Raw genomic sequence first — 8,307 nt, 5'->3', positions numbered from 1 at the left:
GGACTGGAAGGGACCTCGAGAGGTCATCGAGTCCAGTCCCCTGCCCGCATGGCAGGACCAAATACTGTCTAGACCATCCCTGATAGACATTTATCTAACCTACTCTTAAATATCTCCAGAGACGGAGATTCCACAACCTCCCTAGGCAATTTGTTCCAGTGTTTAACCACCCTGACAGTTAGGAACTTTTTCCTAATGTCCAACCTAGACCTCCCTTGCTGCAGTTTAAACCCATTGTTTCTGGTTCTATCCTTAGAGGCTAAGGTGAACAAGTTCTCTCCCTCCTCCTTATGACACCCTATTAGATACCTGAAAACTGCTATCATGTCCCATCTCAGTCTTCTCTTTTCCAAACTAAACAAACCCAGTTCTTTCAGCCTTCCTTCATAGGTCATGTTCTCAAGACCTTTAATCATTCTTGTTGCTCTTCTTTGGACCCTTTCCAATTTCTCCACATCTTTTTTAAAATGCGGCGCCCAGAACTGGACACAATACTCCAGCTGAGGCCTAACCAGAGCAGAGTAGAGCGGAAGAAGGACTTCTCGTGTCTTGCTCACAACACACCTGTTAATGCATCCCAGAATCATGTTTGCTTTTTTTGCAACAGCATCACACTGTTGACTCATATTTAGCTTGTGGTCCACTATAACCCCTAGATCCCTTTCTGCCGTACTCCTTCCTAGACAGTCTTTTCCCATTCTGTATGTGTGAAATTGATTTTTCCTTCCTAAGTGGAGCACTTTGCATTTGTCTTTGTTAAACTTCATCCTGTTTACCTCAGCCCATTTCTCCAATTTGTCCAGATCATTTTGAATTATGACCCTGTCCTCCAAAGTAGTTGCAATCCCTCCCAGTTTGGTATCATCCGCAAACTTAATAAGCGTACTTTCTATGCCAATATCTAAGTCGTTGATGAAGATATTGAACAGAGCCGGTCCCAAAACAGACCCCTGCGGAACCCCACTCGTTACGCCTTTCCAGCAGGATTGGGAACCATTAATAACAACTCTCTGAGTACGGTTATCCAGCCAGTTATGCACCCACCTTATAGTAGCCCCATCTAATTTGTATTTGCCTAGTTTATCGATAAGAATATCATGCGAGACCGTATCAAATGCCTTACTAAAATCTAGGTATACCACATCCACCGCTTCACCCTTATCCACAAGGCTCGTTATCCTATCAAAGAAAGCTATCAGATTGGTTTGACATGATTTGTTCTTCACAAATCCATGCTGGCTGTTCCCTATCACCTTACCACCTTCCAAGTGTTTGCAGATGATTTCCTTAATTACTTGCTCCATTATCTTCCCTGGCACAGAAGTTAAACTAACTGGTCTGTAGTTACCTGGGTTGTTTTTATTTCCCTTTTTATAGATGGGCACTATATTTGCCCTTTTCCAGTCTTCTGGAATCTCTCCTGTCTCCCATGACTTTCCAAAGATAATAGCTAGAGGCTCAGATACCTCCTCTATTAGCTCCTTGAGTATTCTAGGATGCATTTCATCAGGCCCTGGTGACTTGCAGGCATCTAACTTTTCTAAGTGATTTTTAACTTGTTCTTTTTTTATTTTATCCGCTAACCCTACCCCCTTCCCATTAGCATTCACTATGTTAGGCATTCCTTCAGACTTCTCGGTGAAGACCGAAACAAAGAAGTCATTAAGCATCTCTGCCATTTCCAAGTTTCCTGTTACTGTTTCTCCCTCTTCACTAAGCAGTGGGCCTACCCTGTCTTTGGTCTTCCTCTTGCTTCTAATGTATTGATAAAAAGTCTTCTTGTTTCCTTTTATTCCCGTAGCTAGTTTGAGCTCATTTTGTGCCTTTGCCTTTCTAATCTTGCCCCTGCATTCCTGTGTTGTTTGCCTATATTCATCCTTTGTAATCTGTCCTAGTTTCCATTTTTTATATGACTCCTTTTTATTTTTTAGATCGTGCAAGATCTCGTGGTTAAGCCAAGGTGGTCTTTTGCCACATTTTCTATCTTTCCTAACCAGCGGAATAGCTTGCTTTTGGGCCCTTAATAGCGTCCCTTTGAAAAACTGCCAACTCTCCTCAGTTGTTTTTCCCCTCAGTCTTGATTCCCATGGGACCTTACCCATCAGCTCTCTGAGCTTCCCAAAATCTGCCTTCCTGAAATCCATTGTCTCTATTTTGCTGTTCTCCCTTCTACCCTTCCTTAGAATTGCAAACTCTATGATTTCATGATCACTTTCACCCAGGCTGCCTTCTACTTTCACATTCTCAACGAGTTCCTCCCTATTTGTTAAAATCAAGTCTAGAACAGCTTTCCCCCTAGTAGCTTTTTCAACCTTCTGAAATAAAAAGTTGTCTCCAATGCAGTCCAAGAATTTGTTGGATAGTCTGTGCCCGGTTGTGTTATTTTCCCAACATATATCCGGATAGTTGAAGTCCCCCATCACCACCAAATCTTGGGCTTTGGATGATTTTGTTAGTTGCTTGAAAAAAGCCTCATCCACCTCTTCCACCTGGTTAGGTGGCCTGTAGTAGACTCCTAGCATGACATCTCCCTTGTTTTTTGCCCCTTTAAGCCTAACCCAGAGACTCTCAACACTTCCGTCTCCTATGTCCATCTCTACCTGAGTCCAAGTGTGTACATTTTTAATATATAAGGCAACACCTCCTCCCTTTTTCCCCTGTCTATCCTTCCTGAGCAAGCTGTACCCATCCACACCAACATTCCAATCATGTGTATTATCCCACCAAGTTTCAGTGATGCCAACAATGTCATAGTTGTATTTATTTATTAGCACTTCCAGTTCTTCCTGCTTATTCCCCATACTTCTCACATTTGTATATAGGCATCTAAGATACTGGTTTGATCTTTCCTCCCAGTTTTGTCCTGACTCTCCTTTCTCTCTGCCAATATAGCCCACACTCCCTCTCGTTTCCGACCCATCTCCCCGGTCTCCATGTTCCCCACTTACCTGTGGGCTTTGCTCACCTGTCCCCGTCGAACCTAGTTTAAAGCCCTCCTCACTAGGTTAGCCAGTCTGTGTCCAAACAGGGTCTTTCCTCTCCTCGAAAGGTGAACGCCATCTCTGCCTAGCAGTCCTTCCTTCTCAGTTCAGTGTCATCAGTTTTAAAAATAATCTACATAGCTTGGTCCAAATTCTGCTCACCTCAGTCAAACAAGTAGTCCTATAGAATTCAACAGAATACTCACATTAAGGCAAGCAGAATTCAATCGGTTACACTGTTGATATCAATAAGTTGAACAAGATATGTCTTTTTGACCCAGACCCACAAAGAGACAGAAGCATTGTGATGCTGAGTAGTTGCAGCACCTAACTTTTTAAGTGCTAAGAAAATCACAGGAACAACACTGCAATCCCCAAAGCCTGAGTTAGCATAGAGGCTGCATGGGAGAGACAGGTCCCTCAATCCACAAAGCCAGCATGCCAGGTGAGGAGCCACTAAAGGTAGCCAATGAGAGACACCAACCAAAGGGGTGTTTGCTAAGCCCTGCCCCACTCACAGAGATAGGAGCCTGAGCTGCAGAGAAGCACTTATCTCTACTTGCAGTCCACAAACTGGGGGAAGATAGACACTCAGCCACCCTAACTTGCATGTGGGGCCCAATTTGGTAGGTGTGCTCAGAAGCCACCTAACTCACAAAACAGCTGGAGGAGGATAACCTTTAGCCTAGTGTTTAGGATACTTGCCCATGGTGTAAAACTCCCCACTTCAAGTCCCTCCTCCTCCTAAGGGGAAAAAAGGGATTTTAACAGAAATCTGCCACCTCTCAGGTAAGTACCCTGAGCACTGGGATATCCTGAAGTGGGTTTCCCTCAAACTCTCCTATTAAAGTTGTTCTACTTTAATTAAGTAATTGAATATTAACTGGGCTAGAGAAAGTAGTAGAATGACTCTATAGGTTAACTGGGGCACTAACCTGACAGGTGGCTGACACTTGCTCAAATCTTTTCTCCCCCTCAGGAGGATGGGGGACTTGAACTAGGAGTGGTGACTGGCATTCTGAGTGAGTACTCTATCCACTGGGCTAAAATTACAGGGGAGAGCTTCCTTTTTCCCCACTCACCTCTTAGCTGCTTTGTATGAACTTGTCTGAGGGTCCAATTGGTGGCCCTTGAGCACACCTACCAGATCAGGCCCCAGCATGCAACTCTAAGGTAGTCAAACGCCTGTCTTCCCTAGTTTGTGAATCACTCTCAAGCTTAGGCAAGAGATAGGCATCCAGCTGCCTACAATGAGGCTACAGCATGCATGCCCAGAGGCAAAAACTTAGGCACCTACAGGGTTAGGTAGAAGCTGAGTGGGAGTTTTCTGGCTCCCAGTGGTGCCTAAAAACAGGACTTAGGGGCCTAAGTAACTTTGTGGATCACACCCTTTGTAATTATGTGTGACTATCATGAAGGAGTTGGAAAACTCTTATTTTTACTCATTGCCATACTCAGAATCTTGCCAAATGAGCACAGTGGGATCCTAGAGTTCTAGATGATTTGGTAGTACAAATAATAATAATAATAATAATAAATAAAATTAGCAGTTGGTCCTTTAATAAAGTCTCACCATCTATTGTAACCATAGTTAAATCACTTCTCTGAATCAAGAGAGTGTATCCGAGATGTTAGAAGTGGGTCATTAACTCCTTTAGAATCAATTGAGGACTTTAGGAATCTCATACACAGTAAAGGACTTGTTTTCATAGTGACAGGTGTCCAGAATTAAACAGCCATTCCATTTTTAAGCTAGTAGATATCTTCACCCTTCAATTCAACCCATTCTTAAAACACCAGGAGCCTTGCTTTTCTGCAGACAGGCTCCTTTCGCTCTTTCCTATTCAGACCATTTATAATCCTTCCCTGGGACAGTTGTTCACAGAAAGCCAGGTAAGTGCTCTCTCATCTTGTCAGAAACAAGATTTCCAAAAATCAGTTGTTTATCCAATTTCTCTTATGGTCTAGAGAGTAGGTAGATTATTTACCACACTAAATCATGAACAGGAAAGAATTGTCCTTAAAATTATATTTTGAATTTTAGCTTCTAATTCCCCTTTTATATTCCTCACATGTGTTCTGTTTCCATATCTATGAACAGAGTTCACAATGTTCATCAATTCTTTTAAAAAATATGGATTGAGACATGTAATTTATCAAGATATTTTAAAGGATTAGGGGATTTTATTAACATTAATAACATTTCCATCTATGTGATCTAATACAAAAAAGACACAAGGGAAACAACCTCATGCAGCAGTGAGTAAGCTAATCAGCCGCAATGGTTGAAAAAGAATTTTTCCCTCCATGTCAGTGTATGACACAACTGAGCAATGGTCAGATTGTCCCCTTCCATTTAAAAAAAAGAGGGGGGGAGAACTGGGGCAAGAAAAGTTTGTGAGATTCTCCTCAAATGTTTCCTTCAAAGGGGTTGCGTATCCCCACGCACACACACCCATGAGTGGGAAGTGCGGCCCTGGAATTCACAGATCTACTGAATGCACAGGATCTCAAGAGCTCCACCAGAGACAAAAAGCCCATCTGCATGCAAGCTCTGTACTTCTGCACTGACTCCCCAACCCCAGCACCTCGGAAACATGGATTCAATGGACACTCTTCACACCTGCTAACATTCTTAGCACCCCATCTCCTCATCACAGGAGGGATTCCCCCAAAAATTAAAGTACTTTTCTACAGATTCTCCGTAAGTTGGTAGGGGGATGGTTAGTTTCTGTTGATAACAAAAAACTCCCACTGTATTTTAGAGTAATGGTTCAAAAGGCAGCTTTGTTATTGCAGTGATCTGGGTGATCACTGTAAACTACTGTAGAATATTTCATAAAGACTCACACTGGGATTTTTTTTTTTTAGAGTCAGGAAAAAGTATCTCCCATTTAATAAATGTATTCCTTATAGAGGACCCTATTTTCCCCTCATTTGCAAGGGTTCAACTCCACTTTCTATGGGAGTTGCACTTATGAAACCGAATGGAGAATTGAGTCAGGAGATGGAAAGAATTTTCCTTACCATGAATCACTGTTCACAATAGCCATAAACTAGTGGGAACTTTAAGGACTTCAGAATTCAGATGGTCTAAGAGGCAGAAAGGAGAGAGATTTGCCACCACAAGGAATACTGTGAAGGCAGTAGCTAAAACTTGTTACCCAGCCAGATCCAGCCTTCCCAATGGCAGCAGCGGAGAGTAGGTCAGCAAAGACCTAGAAAAAACTTAACTGCTCATAAAACTTCCTGAGGCACCTTCTGTCTTAAATAGTGAGTCTGAGCCAATCACAGAAACCAGAGGTCTCCTCCAATTAGGAGCTTTCTGGGTCATGCCTCTGGTGAGCTAGTGTCCACCAGACCAACCTCTTTGTTGGTACCAGAAAGCTGCCAGCTGCCACAGACCCTCACACAACCTAGAGCTGGAAAACTTGAGATAATTAACTACAGTGATGCAAAGAGGGCTGAAAAATACTGCAAGTTCATCAATGCTTTATAGAGAAGTATCACTGTTTTAAAAACAAAATGTTGGAGAACTGGAAGTCAATACAGAGTATAATGCAGATGAGGTGTGATCAGACAGTTCAGAGAAGTCATAGCCATGAGTCTGGCTGATAGGGTTTGGCTCTGCAGAAATGTGTAAAATACATTCATAGGGAAAGACAGTTATGGACAGCAGGGAAATTGCCCAGCCTGTTTACAATGAAGCCATGAATTGATGAATCAGCATTGGTAAGAGAGGCCTGGCAACGTTTCTAAGATGCTAAAAAGCTGAACAAGGGATGTTGAAATGCTGAGCAAAAGCAAGCTTACCACCCAGATTCTGCACAGCTACAGCTAACAAGAGAATGGAGAGACTCAAACTACAAAATGTAGTGTCTGGCAGGCCCACTAACTACACAGGCTCATGAGAGGTAAGTACCAACCCAGTTTCTCTCCATACTCTGCTGAACTGCTGTGCTGACACCAAAATAAATATTACCCTCTCAGGGTCAAAGGAACAAGACCTAGATCTGAGAATATTTTGCTTTACAGTTAAAAGAGAGCGATTAGATGATGGTTATTTATCCACACTACCAAGATGAAAAACAATACTCATAAAAGGAAGATCTAGGTTTTTGTGTGTGTTTTAATCTACCAAGTGAGACAAAGGTATATTGTTTCCCTTTAGTCAAAAGTGATGCTGCCATTTTTCAATTTTGTCTTCTTCAGTGTACTGAAACTGATGTAAAAGAGATATCATTTGCATTCTAGTGTGCTGGCTTTGATAATAGATTTTCCATGTTGATTTTTCTGTACGAATTTTCCTTTTTGTCTCTGTTCAAACTGTATATATCTAATTTTGATGATATTCAAACAAAGCTGTCAGTTGAAGTGGCAGGTTTGAAGTTCTGATACAGTGTAACACACAGCTCCCTCTGTTCTCTCTCCCCTCCCCCTCCTTATTTACAATTTGACATCTAATGTGTTTGTTTGAAATGTTTAAATGTACATTTCCACTCATGTATTCTGAAATCCAGAGAGAGTGCAGAGCGCTAGCAATCATCAGAGATTCCATTACAGTGAAAGAAAGAAAGAAAGAAAGAAAGAAAGAAAGAAAGAAAGAAAGAAAGAAAGAAAGAAAGAAAGAAAGAAAGAAAGAAAGAAAGAAAGAAAGAGCTTTATTTTCACTAGGTTAAAATATGTTTTCACATTTACTGTCCTTTGCAGAAATTCTGGCTTGTTTTTATTTTATTAGAAGTGTCACAAGATCTAAAGGTGTCAGAAGGTTAGTGATATACACGCCAAAGATCAGGCTGATCGATAAACAGGCCTACTAGTGGAGAGAGAGAAAATTTAATATGAAATTGCGCATACAGTAATGGGAGGGAGAGACAAAAGAGTTTCTGAATAATTAAAAAAGTTCAGAATACGCAAACTCTGTTGCTGTCAAAGTGTTTTTTTTCCCCCCAAGCAGTTGATGTGGTAATTAAGAATTTGGTGAGAGCCCGGTCAGGTCACCTCGTTCCTGAGATCAGAGCCCCATCAGAAATTCTTTCAAGTGTCCTTCTGCGTCGCCAAAGATGACAACAGCAAATCAATAAGTGCTTGAAATGAAAGGGGTTGTTGGCCAGCCCCCGAGGCTACAGATTTTCACACCGCCAGCCTGTTTCTGAACTTCTAGCATTCCTTTGCACTGTCTCTCATAAGAAGAGAGACCTTTTATTCCTATTCTCATGCGAAGGTAAGTGCTCAGTTAGCATATCTATTACATTATGGTCTCCACATGCTTTGCTTTGCTTCCCTGCTCCTGGCTGTGGCTTGGGCTTTCTTTCTAGGAAGGTGA

Source organism: Malaclemys terrapin, chromosome 5 (genome assembly GCF_027887155.1).
Source record: "Malaclemys terrapin pileata isolate rMalTer1 chromosome 5, rMalTer1.hap1, whole genome shotgun sequence".
Lineage (NCBI taxonomy): Eukaryota > Metazoa > Chordata > Testudines > Emydidae > Malaclemys > Malaclemys terrapin.
The sequence above is the reverse complement of the archived record's forward strand: the minus strand, read 5'-3'. Positions refer to the sequence as shown.